This window comes from Lynx rufus, unplaced genomic scaffold, assembly GCF_022079265.1.
Source record: "Lynx rufus isolate CCGP_SWC_20201006 ecotype Redwood Valley unplaced genomic scaffold, mLynRuf1.p SCAF_6, whole genome shotgun sequence".
Lineage (NCBI taxonomy): Eukaryota > Metazoa > Chordata > Mammalia > Carnivora > Felidae > Lynx > Lynx rufus.
Window position 1 is genome coordinate 42,837,537 of NW_025814878.1, and position 17,536 is coordinate 42,855,072.

A 17,536-nucleotide genomic window follows, 5' to 3' on the forward strand; every position below is an offset into this window, starting at 1 on the left:
GTACAGATACCGTAATTTGCTATTGGCAATCCTTTTGATGGGCATTTGAGCTATATCTGGTTTTTTGGCAATTAGGAATAGAGCTTCTGTGAAATTCCTGTACAAGTTACTTTGCAGACGCGTCTGCAGATGCATCTACTCTGCAGATGCAGAGATCAGTTGTTCGGTTGTGAAACTGAGGTCGCTATTTCTTTGCTGACCATTGGTCAAGGGTCACTCCCACACTGTAGACGCTAGCTGTTTGCCTCAGTATGTGATTTCCTTCCTCTGTTTTCAAAGCCAACAAATTGAGTCATATGTGTCTCCTACTTCGTATCTTTTCTGTCTTCTTCCATTGTCTCAAATTTCTGATCTACTTTCACTTTTAGAGGCCGATGTGATTACACAAGGACCACCTGGATAATCCAGAGTAATCTCCCTGTTTTAAAGTTTGTTGGCTTAATTCCATGTGAAAAATTATTTTGCCATGTAACTAGAAAGGAAAAATTTGCTTCCTCCTGTGTGACTCCTTTATGATTTACACTTAATACTTCTTCATGTGGGAGACAAAGACAGAATGAAATGTAGTTAAAATTAAATTTCCTTATAACCTGCGGCCCATTGGCAAATACTTGAGGCAGGCAGAGTATGACATTCTTCCAGGAAACCCCAATCTTAATGTTAATGAGTTGCTAGAGGGAAAGACAAGCTTAGTTTGACAATAGCTAGGACTCCAGTATCTTATGAGTCCTCTTTAGTATATGAAAGTCCTTTTAGAAACTTCCCTTTTGTCTTTACCTGTCCCAACTCCATAGTATATAATGAGTCACTCCTCACAACCCCAGTGCATTTCATTCTGCCCGTGGGTCCTGTCCCTGTACTTCAGTAAAATCACCTTTTTGAACCAAAGACGTCTCAAGAATTCTTTCTTGGCCATAGGCTCTGGACCCCCTCGCCCCCCACCAATCCAAAACCGCATCACCCCGACCCTCTCCTTGTGTTTGATTGATTCGCTAGAGTGCCTCGCAGAACTCAGCAAAACATTTTCTTACTGGATTGCAGGTTTACTGCAAAAAGATACAACTCGGGAACAACCAGATGAAAAAAATGTATAGGGTAAGGTATGTGGGAAGGGGCAGGGAGCTTCCATGCCGTCTCTGGGCCACAAGTTTTCCAGCACCTTCCATGTAACCACCAATCTGGAAACTCTCCAAATTCTGTCCTTTAGGGTTTTTATGGAGGCTTCATTACTTAGGCATGATGGATTAAATCAGTGGCCACAGGTGGTTGACTCAATCTCTATCCCTTTTCCCCTTCCCAGAGGTCAAATGGTGGAACTGAAAATTCCAACCCTCTCCTCCAAGTTGGTTTCCCTGGCAACAGCCCTCCTCCTTAGGTAACCTAGGGGCTTTTCAAAAGTGACCTCATTAACATAAACTCTGGCAGTGGTAGAAAGGGACTTGTTATGAATAACAAAAGACAGCCATCTCACCTTTATCACTCTTACCACTTAGGAAATTGCGAGGACTACAGGAACCCCAAGCCAGAAACTGGGATGAAGATCACATATATATTTATTTTATAAATCACAACATCAGGGGCGCCTGGGTGGCTCAGTCGGTTAAGCGTCCGACTTCAGCTCAGGTCACGATCTCGCGGTCCGTGAGTTCGAGCCCCGCGTCGGGCTCTGGGCTGATGGCTCAGAGCTTGGAGCCTGCTTCGGATTCTGTGTCTCCCTCTCTCTCTGCCCCTCCCCCGTTCACGGTCTGTCTCTCTCTGTCCCAAAAATAAATAAACGTTAAAAAAATAAAAAAATAAATAAAAATATAAATCACAACATCACAAGAACATACTCACAGGTCCCAGGGATTAGGATGTGGACATTTTAGGGGAGCAGTATTCTGCCTACCACAACTTTTTATCTGCTAACTCTAATCTGCTGCTAAATCCATCCACAGAACTTTTTTTAGGTGCTGAATTTTCCGTTTCAAGAATTTCTATTTGGTTTTTTATAGTTTCCATTTCTCTACTGATATTTCCCATCTGTTCACTCTCTTTATGACCATCTTTTAAATTAAGTCCTTGTGATAGATACTTGAATGTCCTTGACTATTAATTGTCTACTATTTTCATGATCTATTGATATTGATTGCTTTCATTTTTGATAGTAGCTCATATTCTGCTTTATGTAATAAATTTTTATTTTATATTTGTTATTGTGCTTGGAGATTCTTGATTCTGTTATCTTCCTATGAGAAGGGGTGATTTTTTTTTCCCCTAACAGTTAAATTACTGGCTGATCATACTGAATTTTTAAAGCCTTGATTTTATACCTTGCGGAGGCAATATACGGAGAGACAGAGAGCAAGGAGCGCGCTCATGCCTGCATTTGGGCAAATCAGGGAACACGGTATTTGCATATAATATGAGGAATGTCATAGGTTCCAAAGGAAAGCCTAAGGTGTTTACTTTTTACTTGGCAAGAACCGCCAAACTCTGTCTTCCCAGTATAGGTCAATAGCTGTAACTTACGCTCAATGTTTTCAGCCATCAAGTTGTTGATTTCCTCTGGACTTTTTGTTATATGCTCTCTATATATGAATTTAAGGAAATCACAGGTTTGAGGGGGTCTTGCATGAGTGTCTCCATCTCCAGGCCTTCTTCTCCTGGCTTCTAGACACTCTAATACCTCCTGACTCCTTTCTTTGAAATTACAGGTCAATAAGACTGGTTTCCGCTCAGTTTTATTCAAGGACACCACATTTTAATTAGATATTGCCCTCAGGCAGAAAAGCTTTGTAAGAATGCCCGTTACCTAGTATGGCACCCTTCTTTCCAACGTCAAATTCTTCTCTGTGTCTGCCTACTTTGCATTATTCTCTAGTACCTTCAAATAGCTGTTTAAAAAATATATTTGGTGGGGGGGGGGGGCCCTGGGTGGCTGAGTCTGTTAAGCCTAACTTCGACTCAGGTCATGATCCCCTGGCCCACAAGTTCAAGCCCCACATCAGGCTCTGTGCTGAAGGCTCAGAGCCTGGAGCCTGCTTTGGATTCTGTTTCCCTTGCTCTCTGCCCCTCCCCGCCCCTCTCTTCCAAAAATAAATAAACATTAAAAGAAATATCTTGAGGGCACCTGGGTGGCTCACTGGGCTAAGCATCTGACTTTGGCTCAGGTCATGATCTCACAGTTCATGAGCTTGAACCTCACATGGGGCTTGCTGCTGTCAACACACAGCCTGCTTCAGATCCTCTGTCCCCCTCTCTCTCTGCCCCTCCCCTGCTCATTCTCTCTCTCTCCTCTCTCTCTCTCTCTCTCTCTCTCTCTCAAAATAAATAAATAAATAAATAAAGTTTTAAAAAATGTTTAAAAAATATTATGCCAGAGTTTAAAATTGCTATCTACAAGAAAGTTAGTCTGATACAAGTAACTCTACCATTAACAGAACTGGAAACTGACTCAAATTTTTAAAGAATAAAGATATATTGTTGAAGGATAACTCTGTCTCCTGTGTTGAGAAGATATAGTAGGGCAGAAATACAAAGTTAGAAGCTGAAAGACAATAAGAAGTTTCTTGCAACGATCCAGGAAAGAGATGAGGTTGGTTTGTTGCAGAGTGGTGGCAATGAGGTGGTGAGGGGTCGAATCAGGATAGCTTTTACGTAGAGCCCAAAGAATTTTCTACTAGTTTGGGGAAAAGCATAGAACATAGACGTCAAAAGTATCTTGAAGACTTAGTAACTTGACAATTTCTATTAACTGGCATGGGGAAGTTATGCCGGGGCCTTGGGGAGAGGGGAGCAAAGAATATAAGTTTAGTTTTAAATATGTCGACATGAAGATGTCCATGAGCCATCAGGGTAGAGATAGCAAGTCGGCAGTTGGATATACCATTCTGGAGCTCATGAGAGAGATCTGACTGGAGGTAAAAATTTAGGGCTTACATCAGTTACCTATTGCTCTGCAATAAATTATCCCCAAACTTAGTGTCTTAAAACAAAAAATATATATATAATAATAATGGTCTCACCCAGTTTCAATGTTACAAAGCCAGATATGACTGAGCTGAGTGGTTCTGGCTCAGGGTTTCTCATAAAGTTGTGATCAAGTTACAGCTAAGGCTATAGTCTCTCAAGACTTGATTGGGCCTAGAGGATCTGTTTTCTGGTGTGGCTGTTGGCAGTAGGCTCTTTCCTCATTATATGGACATCTCCATAATGCTTCTCAGGACATGTCTCCACACAGAGCACTTGATGAGAGAGAAAACCCAAGATGGAGACCCCAATCTCAAAAGTGACATTCCAGCACTTGGTTATATTCCACCCATTAGATGACAGTCACTATGTCTGGCCCATACTCCATACTCAGGGAAGTAGAAGCAGGCTCAGTCTTTTGGAGGGAGGAAGATCAAAGAATTTGAGAACACATCTTTAAAACTGCCATGTAAGTTATCAGTATATAGATGATATTTAAAGTCACAGAACTGGGGCGCCTGGATGGCTCGCTCCAGTAAGCATCTGCCTCTTGATCTCGGCTCAAGTCACAATGTCTCACGGTTCATGGGATCAAGCCCCATATAGGGCTTTGTGTTGACAGTGTAGAGCCTGCTTGGGATTCTTTCTCTCTCCCTCTCTCCCTCTCTCCCTGCCCCTCTCCACTCACATGCTTTCTCTCTCTCTCTCTCTCTCAGAATAAATAAACATAAAAAAAATATTTAAAGTCACAGGACTGGATGAGATCACCAAGAGAGAGGATGACATACAGATATCCAAGACCTGATCTCTAGATCATACCAACAGAAAGAGGTCGAAGAGAAGAAGAAAAAAAAAAGTAAATAAGGTTAAGGGAGAGATCAGTGAGGTAATAGGAAAACAAAGATTATAAAATCCTTGAAGCTTGAAAAATAAAGTATACAATATACCAGGCCCTGTGATAGACTTTATAATAAGAAGTAGACTTTCTACTTTTTTACACTTAGTTTCCTGGCATTAAGCATACTTAACATGTACTGCATAATTGTTACATGCTGCAGATATGTTTGAGCATTCTAAATATGTTATTTCATCCAACCAAAGAGACAGTTTTATTATTCAACATTTTAGACATAAGAATCAAATGGTTCAGAGAATTCAATAACTCGCCCAAATTCACATAAGTACAAAGCCTATAATTGAATTACAGTCAGCCTAATCGAAACCCCAAGTTCTAGCCCTAGCCTTCAAGATATTCACTAAATTATAAACACTTTAAAATGGCTGTTTCATTTACCATATTTAGTTAATTATTTCAGCCATAGAAACAAAATCAGTGTTTATGAAAAATTGGCCCTAATCCCTAAGAATTCTGAAATAATTTCTTTATAAGCAATTTACCCCAACATGCAGAGTGTGCAAATAATAACATCATATAAAAACAATAAAGCATAATAATTCTTCTTCAGCAATGTCCATTGCATTCCTCTTTTTTATCCCCCCCACTTTCACTGCTACCTATTTTCCTATTTACCAGTTAGTCATTTATTAGCCTTCCATTTCTCTCCCACGGCATTCTTCTCTACACATAACTGCCATTTTAGCCTCCTGAAACACAAATATTAACCTGGCTTATCACAGCTCAGAAAATTCCAATGACTAAATGGAGCCAAGTCCAGACCTGTGATTCTGGCATTTCTTTCTAATCTCATCTTTTTTAGCCTGGCATCCAGTACAGCCAGACTATAAATATTTCATGTAGGCCTATCTCCATTTCTTTTTTTCTTTATCTTCCTGAAATGTTTACCTCCTTTTCCAATCTTCCTCCATATAATCAATAAACCTATATCTTGCCTGGGGCCACAAGGACCTCTCCATTCCTCTGAACTCCTGATGTCACAAGGCACTTACCATTCTGCTTTATATTCTTCATTTTCTTTGTAGTACCCTTCTTTGCCATTGAATGCAATGGTAAAGAAATATACTATGCCTACGGTATTTGTGAATCTTATAGTGTGTGTGTGTGTGTGTGTGTGTGTGTATTATACATAATACATGCTTAATATTAATTTAATATGAACTAATATCCTTAAGTTGACAGTAAATATTCTGTATACAATAATAGCAAATGCAGACAGCTTACTTACTTTATTTACACCTTCGAAGAGCTTTATGTATATTAACTCACAAATTTTCTCCTTTGATTTTCCTAAAACTTTGCCAAATGTCTCCAATTTATTTGGGGGACAAAGAACTATTGAATAAGCTAACTTATGTAGTTTAAATAACACGTGTGACAAAAGCCATACATACCACGTATATAACTTCGGCCAAGGACTGTCCTGTGCTCTTGACTTCACCATCAGGGTACAGACGGTGGATATTAAAGTATACATATCACGTTATCACTCCTTTCTTTGTAGCCTCCATTTACTTTCATAAATCATCATGCTTGGCAAGAAGAGGGAGGGAAGGCAATGGGAGAAAATTAAAAATAAAAATAAAAAACAAATCATCATCCTTATCCCATCCACTTTAATTAAACATAACCACTGAGTTCTGTTTCAATGTACATTTAGCATTGTTAAATAACTCCATTATAAAGCCCTTTATTACATTGTGCATATAGGTCTTGTTTGGTCAAACTGTATCTCTTAAACATGCAAAGTGATCTCGGGTGTCTAAAACAATAAAACAGAAATAAGTTACCCAGTTTTATTGACTGTAGTATCCAAACTTGGAGTGATGGTCACTGTAGACACAGAACAGATGAAATAATAATAATAATAATAATAATAACAAATAAAAAAACAGATAATGTAAAGTAATTATATCAACACTAGGAGATTTGATCCTCAGAGGTGGTTTTTTGTTTTTCTTTTTTTTTCCACAAAGACTTAAAAGAACAGAAAAGTGTCATTCACTTTTTCTTGACAAAGAACAAATCTGTATTGGTAGCTGAGAAAAGAAAATCAACCCATTTATGTTTACAATCAACAAATTGTATTCTATGGTCTTCTTTCTGTGCATTGGCCAAAAAAGACTACTGATTTCTGCGGATCTAGCGGTTTCAGAAATGGAACATTTTATGAGTGATATCAAAGTAATACAAAAGTTCCAAAGTAAGATACCTGGAATTAGAAATCCTGATAAAATAGAAAGTACTTTGCAATTTCCTCTAGGTGCTTGTTTAATATTGTTTCCTAGTGCTTGGCAGATTTTCTTCCTCATCTCTGTCTTGCTGCACCTGAACGCAGAGATAAATGCACCCATAACACTGCCATCTCAAAAGGAAAGAGGGAGAAAAGTCATTTCTCGGCCCCACAAAGAATTGTGCCAGAAAGATTTGATGGGCTCCCTCAAACCCAGTCATAATGTTCACTCTGATTTGGATTTAATCAGAAGCACTGTATGGAGTTTTAATTAAAAAAAAAAAAAAGACGAAGAAAAGAAAAGGAAAAAAGAACTCTTACTTTCTTGAGCTATTACAAAGGAATAATTATGTAGTAACATATTGTTTTCACCAAACCAGATGAAACTTCGGTCTATCCTTCCAAATCCCCTCATGATTTAATCTTGAATTGAGCAACACAGAACAAAAGAATCAATTCCCTTTTTAAGAAACAAATGTTTAATCATCACACTGGACCCAAGCCAACCTGCAAAATCCTTAGGACTGGCAAAAAAGCAAAAATAAAAACAAAAGACACTTAAAAACTTTTTCAAAGATACTGCTAGCTATCCAGTATTATTAAATCATTCAAGTTTGTCTTTGGCAAATTCAAGTACTCTACTTATCTGTCCCTTTTTCACTTGCTATTACTCATCTCCCCTTAAGTGCCCACAGCTATCAAATCTATCTTTGAACCTCAATGTAAATATGCAGAGAAACAAGCAAAAAACTTTTTCAAAGAAATACTAATGGTGCTACTTTTTTCCAGGGTTTTTGTATTTTAAATTCAATTTTATTTATTTGTTTGTTTGTTTATTTTAATGTTTATTTTTGAGAGAGAGAGAGAGAGAGAGAGAGAGAGAGAGAGAGCATGAGCGGGGGAGGGGCAGAGAAGGAGAGAGAAAGACAGAACCTGAAGCAGACCTCAGGCTGCACGCTGTCAACACAGAGCCTGACGCAGGGCTCAAAATCCTGTTCTGTGAGATCATGACCTAAGCTGAAGTTGGATGCTCAACAGACTGACCCACCCAGGTGCCCCATATTTTAAATTCAATTTAAAAAAAAAAAAAAACATCTCCTGAGCATCCATTCTTTTCCAAGTTCTGGAAAAAGTGAAGAAGAGACCTATGCCCTGTACCTGGGTTCTCACAGTCTACCAGGGGAAACAGAATTCTAACAAATGACCAACCTACACTGAGCTAAGCTTTTGACAGAATAGTATGGAAGGTACAGAGAAAACAGAGATATTTTACTCTCTATTTTGGGGTCATGGATGCCTTGGAAAAAGTGTTGAGTTGAAGTATTTGTGAGATTTTATCCAGAGATATTCAGAAGGAACTGAACACTGGGTCTGGGGATCTATAAAAACATGAGGGCTGAAGACATTATTTTGAAAAACATCATTGTTATCCACCCTTAGGTAATGGAGAAATGTGTAGATGAGTATTTTGCAAAGCCTGTAACTTGGACTAATAGTCTCATGAGATGCTTTGGAGAAAATGGAACTAGGATTAGATAAAATAAAGGAATACCATATGCATTACTCCCTCCTTGGGAAACTTATAAATGACATTAACATGTTAAAAGTGCTGATAATTCCTACATTTGGGCAGGATAGAGGAAGAGAACCAGAAGGTGTTTATTAAGGAAGCCAAAAGAACAAAAAATTGCAAGAAGATAGATATGAAGATCACTTGTATCAATCCTGGAAGTCCCAAAAGTTAAGAACTGGCAGAATCACTGTCTTGCTCAGTTTGTTGTTCCAGGACCCAGCAGAGACCATGGCATATTTTATGAATATTTGGCAGATTAATCCGCGAATAAAAACATGTAATTCCTCATGCGATCCCACTTAACATTCTACTAAACGCCTATAAAGATAGAGAAAAAATGGCAATTATACAAACAATTCAGATAAAAGAACATCATTCCATCTGAAGAAAGTTTCATAAAATACACGTAGTATAGGAGCATGTTCTTAGACTCTATAGCCGTGATTCTCAGTAGAAAGAAGGGAGGGCATTTTTGCTCCCCAAAGAACACTTAGCAACTTCTAAAGACATCTTTGGTTGCCACACTCTACTTGCATCTACTGGATAGAGACCAGGAGACTGCTAAACATGCTGCCAGGACAGCCCCACAGCCATGAATATTCCAGTACAAAATGTCTGTGGCACAGCAGTGGAGAAATCCTGCTCCACAGTGTACAATACAGCCACACATGCAGAGCAACAAGGATGAGTCCAAATCCGGGGTAGCGAAAGCCTTTGATTTACTCTTCTTTGTCTGATCCAAACTCTGGCCACAAAAATTACACAGATCAGAAAAAACATCTGACTTTTTTTTTTTTTCCGGCTGCCAAAGATCATTTTTTAAGACAGCCAGAGCCTCGCCATTTATCTGTTCTAGGGCTTCTACCCACAAAGCTCTCAGAGGTATATGTCGGGGAGCACTGACTGAGATGCCTTTCCCCTCAAAAAAAAAAATACTAAGCCCATCCTTTCCAGACTAATCACCGTTAGACACAAACATCCTAAGATCCGTGCAAATCAATCTGCCTTTGGTTCTAGAGCCAAAGTATGGCAGGGTCTGGACTTAGGGGAAGAGCAATCCAGGTTAATGGAGACAAGAAAACATGTTTTGGAAAATACCAGGTCTGGATGAATCTACATCTGTGTAAGAATGATAAAGAGAGAAAGCCAGTAGGAAAAAGGAAAGGTAATGTTTAATAAACTAGGCTTGATGTCTTCAAAAACATGAAGAAGGAAATGGCCTCTGGAGTAAGACAGCAAAGATAAACGGTATTAGGTAAGGGCAGACACAAAGCAATCTGACTAAAATAATGAAAAAAAAAAAAATGCAAGAAAAACCCCAGAGCAAGAGTGGAACTAAAGTTCCCATTACAAACAGTAAAAATGGATATGACCAAATCCAATTGGTAATAACGATAGCAGATTTGAGAACCCTTAAATCCAAAGGTAAAACACATAAACCAAAGTGACAGGAAAATGTGCAGACATGGGAGGAAAGGAAATAAAGATCTAATGCAAGACAACTCTGACATAACTAAAAGAAACTAACACAGAAAAATCTGCCTAAGGTGAGAAAGAAAACCAAATTTATAGCTCTAAAAGCTTCACTAAATATCAGGTTAAAAATAATAAAACAATGGGGCGCCTGGGTGGCGCAGTCGGTTAAGCGTCCGACTTCAGCCAGGTCACGATCTCGCGGTCCGGGAGTTCGAGCCCCGCGTCGGGCTCTGGGCTGATGGCTCAGAGCCTGGAGCCCGTTTCCGATTCTGTGTCTCCCTCTCTCTCTGCCCCTCCCCCGTTCGTGCTCTGTCTCTCTCTGTCCCAAAAATAAATAAACATTGAAAAAAAATTTAAAAAAAAAAAATAATAAAACAAGACTCATTCTGGAAATAGGGGAAATCTGAGATTATATAATAATATATGAATGCTGAAAGCATCAATGAAAAGCGAATCATTTGCCTACAAAGGACTAAAGATCAGGCTGACATTAGACTTCCTGAATCATACTAAAGACCACAGGAAAACAGAGCGGGATGCCTACATAGGTGCATATCTGTGAAAAGTAATAAGAGAAAATGTACCAAAACAGAATTATGGTGAGAAAATTTTGCTTGCCTTATCTGTGCAAAGTAAGGATATAAAAGAATAAGAAAATACATGATTTTCATATCTTTTTTTTTTATTTTTTTTTTTTTTAAATTTTTTTTTTTAACGTTTATTTATTTTTGGGACAGAGAGAGACAGAGCATGAACGGGGGAGGGGCAGAGAGAGAGGGAGACACAGAATCGGAAACAGGCTCCAGGCTCTGAGCCATCAGCCCAGAGCCTGACGCGGGGCTCGAACTCACAGACCGCGAGATCGTGACCTGGCTGAAGTCGGACGCTTAACCGACTGCGCCACCCAGGCGCCCCCATGATTTTCATATCTTAATAAACAAAACTGAATTAACAGTTATACATTGAAAAGAATAATTCTTTTCCAACATTAAGTATTACTGATATTTGTATGCATTATATTTTAATCACCATGCCCGTCCCCTCTGTTTGTAATGACTTCACCCCTCCTCTCCTTTTTCCAGCTCAGTTGCAGTGTTGTTTTGGTAAATCAGTCCTCTGAGGAAAAAAGAAAGTCCTGATTTGCCAATTTCCATGGTGTTGATAGTCCCACCATGGCCAATTTCAAGCTGCCAAAGGTTTAACAACCAGCTGTCAAGATTCCTGAATATTTAATCATGGAGCTGGGAAGATCCACCTGGATCGTACCACAGAGGGCTGTTACCTTCTCTGATGAAGTAGCTCCTCGTTCGCCGCATTTCATTATAGCCAGGGAGGTGGGATTTGGCCGAGAATCTGGAGTCTTTAACAGAAAGTCTCCTGGCTTTTCCATACTAAGATGGAAAAGGTCCTTGGAAAAGACCAGCAAATACACACATTTTATTGCTGGCGTTTGACCTCAAACCTTGGAATGGAATCCCAAAGTCCGGTAAGCTAGAATGGAACCCAAATGAGTCACAAAACTCTTTGTGAATCCCAGGCCTAGATAAATATGTGTCAAATATTTACCTTTGCTCCTTTCCCTAAACACACAAGCTAAGTTTAGTATCTGTCCATCTTAATAGTACGATAAAGCCCAGAAAGATCATTTCAAGGCCTAGAACAGCAAACCAACGCATCCCGTCAAGTATTCCTGGACTGCAGACTTCATTCTGATTACTAGTGGGTTTCTGAGGAGATTAGAAAAGGAAACACGTTTTCAAAGGAGAGGAAACACGTTGGATCCCTGTATGATACTGACATAGAAGGAGAGAAGCCCAAATCCCAACAAACTTGAAAGCATTTGCAAACATCTGAGATTCTAACTCCTTTGCTCATCACACCCAAAGTTCTGTCCTTTGTACCCCTTTGTACCCTTTGGCACCATGCCGTCTCTGAGGAATTCCTGTTGTCCCTGATCTGAAGCAATCAGGCCTCTAGGTGGGATGGAGGGATGACTGGTGTGGGTAGAAAATAGCCTTGAACTCTTACTAGAGGCTGGTAGTCGTTCTGGCAGGGTTCAGCAAACTTTTGCTTAAAGGGCCAGGTGATAAATATTTTAGACATACAGACAGTCGTCTCTGCAGAGACTAAAGCTGCATAGTTCCTGTTTCATAACAATTACGTTCTCTCCATTTTAAGTAGTGCTATGTCAGAAAAGAAAAAAAAATATTAATAATGATATTGAGTAGAACCTCAGTATTTTGATCATCCCACCAAAATCAACACAAAGATAAGAACGACAGGATTGCAAGAGTCACCATTCTCTTCAACGTTGTAAAACAGCAACATTTACAAATTCGCCTCATTGTTAACCTAGCAGTTAGGACCACCAGTTTTCGACAGAAGAAAGCCAAGCAAACGTTTTCGTGTTATATCAGCACCTTAAATGATGTACCGTATGGGATTCTATTTTTAATGCGCAATCTGTGAAAGCAAGATTTATTTAAATTAAACTTTATTTTGGATGCAGGCTTACCATTTCAATGACCATTTGAGAATGTGGGGCATTTTATACATGTTCCAAAAGCTCTCTTTCCCACATCAAGTCTGTTCAGCTGAATTAACCATTGCAACCAAGTCAATCCAGTATTTGCAGCTGTCTTAACAACCAAACCAAAATGCTACATGGTCAATCAGTTGATCAATGCCTAATTGATCATGAAGATAGCCAGAAATATCAGCCAATTTGTTAACTGTGTGGAGATATAGACAGAATCAGTAAGCAAATTGGAGCAAGGAAATTAAAAGAATGTAATCAAAATTGCTCTGATCAAAGGGACTATTTGGCTGAATGAGGACTAAATTTTATTCCATTTTTTTTTTCTCTTGGAAAATCCTGACACTTTTATGCTTAGAATTCCTGACCCTTGTTAACTACCTCCAACAACCTCTTATATGGAACTTGTTTGAAATATGCTCTCCCTCAACCCTCCATCAACATCACTACATTCAATAAAATAAAAGTATGAAACAGTGTGTTTTCTGAAGTAGACACAGAGAGCAAGGTTGTTTAACCAATCATTTTTCATACACAATATTGCCCATATCAATAGACTACATAAAAAGAATGGTACAAGAAAGCAAAGGGGAGAGAAACCTACAGAAGAAGATGAATATTAAAGCCAACTTTTAAGAAAGAACATAGAAAAGTAGATAAGGGCTTGAGAACACAACTTCAAACATAATTTAAAAGTTAAATTTTCCAGGGCGCCTGGGTGGCTCAGTCAGTTAAGCTTATGACTCTTGATTTCTGCTCAGATCATGATCTCATGGTTCTTGAGATGACCCCTACGTCAGCACAGAGCCTGCTTGGAATTCTCTCTCTCTGTCCCTTCCCCTCTCCCTCTCTCTCTCTCTCTCTTTCAAAACAAATAAATAAGCATTAAAAAAAATAAAATAAAAGTTAAAATTTACTAATTCATTCAGTTTAGTATAAATAAATATTATATGTGTGTCTAACATATACAAAATTAAATGACACTAAAATTATATATATATATATATATATATATATATATGTTTACATGTGTTTTATTTTATAAGTGTCTATACGATTTCAAACAAATAGATTATTTTGCAGACAGTATACAGATGCTTTGGTTGATACTTTTTTAGGCTTATATGAAAAATATTTACGGCCATCAGTATGCAAGTAGATAATATAATACCATAAAAACTTTTACGGATTAGTGTTAAAGTCCTAAGGCAAAGGAGCTTTATACAGCCCTTTAACACCTTTTTTCATTCATGATTTCATTTGAGCCTCACAGCCCTGCTGATCAAGAATTAGCATCAGTCATATTTTCGAGATGAAGCACCTGTAGGTCAAATGGATGAGGTGACTTTCCTGAGATCACACTAATAGCTAACGGGTGCAATTGACATATCATCAAGCTATTCTGACCTTTTCCACGAACAATTCTGCTTTCTACCGTATCAACACTGAGATGTAAAAAACAAGGTGTTTTTCTTTTGTTTTACAAACGAGCGATCCTTCCCCTGAAACTCGCTGAAAATGTGTATAAACATTGATTATAATGTGCATGTTTCTCAAGAAAAGTCAGAATAAGTGAAGCCACCCCAGTGAATTAAATGTCTTTGACTGTAGAACAATATGAGACCCCCGCCCCCAGCCTCAGTCTCATTTGAATTCGTGTTTTAAGAACTTAATTGCCTGTTTGTCCAGACACACTGTGCTAACCACAGGGGAAGGAAACCAGACTTGCTTCTGTTTCAGCCTGGGTGAAATGGTGCAGTAATTCCTTGCCGTTTTAGAACTGTAATTTAAAATTATCAATATTTAATAGCTGAGGTGGACTGGCACACATATTTTCTTTGACCTAGGTTTTCCTCTTCTCTTCTTCTTTAGCCCTGCCCTGACCAGAAGACCGGGAATTAAGCATAAATTTTGAAACATAAGAGCATCAAGTCTAGATGTTTACCACCAGTGGGGTCTGTAGCTAATCAGCACTAAGAATGAGGAACAACTGAGAGAGAATTTCCAGTAACTTTAAAAAATGTGGATAGATAAGTTTTCTCTCTGAAACCTGCATCTGAATAGTGCGAGAATCACAAATACTAAAAAACAAGCCAGCTGATTTGGGCTACAGTGGGGAAGAAAGACAGTGTCTGATTCTCCACCCTTTCCTTTGTCCTTTACCAACTGCCTTCAAATGCAGCTCATTTCCCACTTCACATCTTTATGATAATTCAAATTCTGCGGCGTTTGTTGAGTGTCTGTGATCTGCCAGGCATTGGGAAAAGCACTCCACATAGTTCATTATTGTTGAGCTGTTCAAGTCTATCTTTCTTCATTTTACAAATGAACAAGCATACGTAGAGTCCTTCAATATTAGTCCTAGATTTTAGCATTACTCTTTCTCCCCTACCTTTTTTTTCTTTTAATCATTTTGTTTTGCTTCGTATCAATGTTTTCTTTCCACAGGTCACAATTTCTTCAGTATTTATTATACTCCACACCCAATATGAATACCTTATAGATATTATCTTATGTCATCTTACTTGAGCTTACCATTAAGTAGGCATCATTATTCCCACTGGGCAAGTAGGAAAGTTAAGACTCTAAGATGCCATTCATCAGAGGTCACACATTCATTCAGTGGCAGGGTGGGATCTGAAATCCAGATCTGTCTGATTTCAGATCACAGACCTTATAACTTGTAACCAATGAGGTTCTGCTTTGTTATCATATACATAAAGACAACACATATAAATAGGGATTCAAATTATACACTCATGGTGGATATTCCCTCTAATGGTTTGTACAGAAGAGGAATAATTGGTCTAACTTTCTTGTACACATTACCCTCCCCATCTTACCCATGGCTCCAGCCATTGCCCCTGTCAATGTCTTTATTTCTTTATATTTACACTAAAAAATTCATCAGGCTAACATTCATAGGACATTAACTTTGCACTCCCCCGGAGAGGGATAAGAGAAAAACATTTCTCCCTATCAAGCTAAAGCATATTTCAGTTGGTGCATGTAACAGATAAAAAAAAAAAAAAAAAAAAAAACTCAAATTCTTCCATACTCGTCCCATTTTCTTTCTCTTCTTTTGAATCTGGGCTGGCCTACTGTTTTGATCAATAGAGCATGAAGAAAGTCATGTTATGCTATTTCTAGGCTCAGCCTTTAAGAGAACTGGGTGCTTATCTGTCTTGTTGTCTTAAAGCCCTGAGACACAATGGGAGAAGTCTACCCTGCCAGAGAAACTTCATGGAAAGGCCTTGAGGTGAAAAAGAGACACGGACTCAGCTGAACCCAGTCTTCCACCTATTCCCACCTGTTTTCAGGCAGGGAGTCTCTTAAATCATGTTCCCAGGAAACAGATTCTGAGATCTGAGATTTGTGGGCAGGAGACTATTGGGAAGTTCTCCCAAGAACAACATCTATAAGGCATAAGCGAAGCAGGCTGGGCAGAGGGAGAAGTTAAATGGTGATACAATTGCAACAGGTGAGCTCTAGAAATAGGATGGCCCCTGACGCTGTCGTATCTTGAGCCAGAGAGGTGGAACTTTTATGCTTCAGCATGGAGGAGTGTTTAGATTCAGGCTATGTCCATGCATGCAGTAGGGGGTGTGCCCTTAGACAAGAACACTCAGTCCTGAAGAGTTCTGGGCAATGTACCACCGCATCCACTAAATGGAGTCCCAGTGAAAAGCATTCTTCAATTGATTGACTATAATTCATGGGAATCTCAAGAAAACTGCTCTGGCAGAAAAGGCATAAGCCTTTAACTCAGCTAGAAATCAGACAAAAAGGAGCTTAATTTTGCAAAAAAAAAAAAAAAGTTAAAATAAACATTGGTTTTTTTTTCCAAACTCTTTCCATGAAGCCCCCATTACCTTGATTCCAAAACCAAACAGAGACCACACTAAAAAGGAGAACTATAGACCAATTTCCCTGATGAACATGGATGCAAAAATCCTCAGCAAGATATTAGCCAACTGGATCCAACAATACATTAAAAAAATTATTCACCATGACCAAGTGGGTTTTATACCTGGGATGCAGGGCTGGCTCAATATCCACAAAACAATTAATGTGATTCGTCACATCAATTAAATAAAGGACAAAAACCATATGATCATCTCACTAGATGCAGAGAAAGCATTTGACAAAATACAGTATCGCTTCTTGATAAAAACCCTCAAGAAAGTAGGGATAGAAGAAGCATACCTCGAGATCATAAAAGCCATGTATGAACAACCCAATGCTAATATCATCCTCAATGGGGAAAAACTGAGAGCTTTCCCCCTAAGGTCAGGAATAAGACAGGGATGTCCACTCTCGCCACTGTTATTCAACATGGTATTGGAAGTCTTAGCTTCTGCAATCAGACAACACAAAGAAATAAAAGGCATCCAAATCGTCCAGGAAGATGTCAAACTTTCACTCTTCGCAGATGACATGATACTCTATATGGAAAACCCAAAAGATTCCACCAAAAAACTGCTAGAACTGATTCATGAATTCAGCAAAGTTGCAGGATATAAAATCAACGCACAGAAATCAGTTGCATTCCATACACCAACAATGAAGCGACAGAAAGAGAAATCAAGGAATCTATCCCATTTACAGTTGCACCAAAAACCATAAAATACCTAGGAATAAATCTAACCAAAGAGGTGAAACATCTATACACTGAAAACTACAGAAAGCTTATGAAAGAAATTGAAGAAGACACACACACACACACACACAAATGGAAAAAGATTCCATGCTCCTGGATAGGAAGAACAAATATTGTTAAAATGCCAATACTACCCAAAGCAATCTACATAGCCAGTGCAATCCCTATCAAAATAACACCAGCGTTCTTCA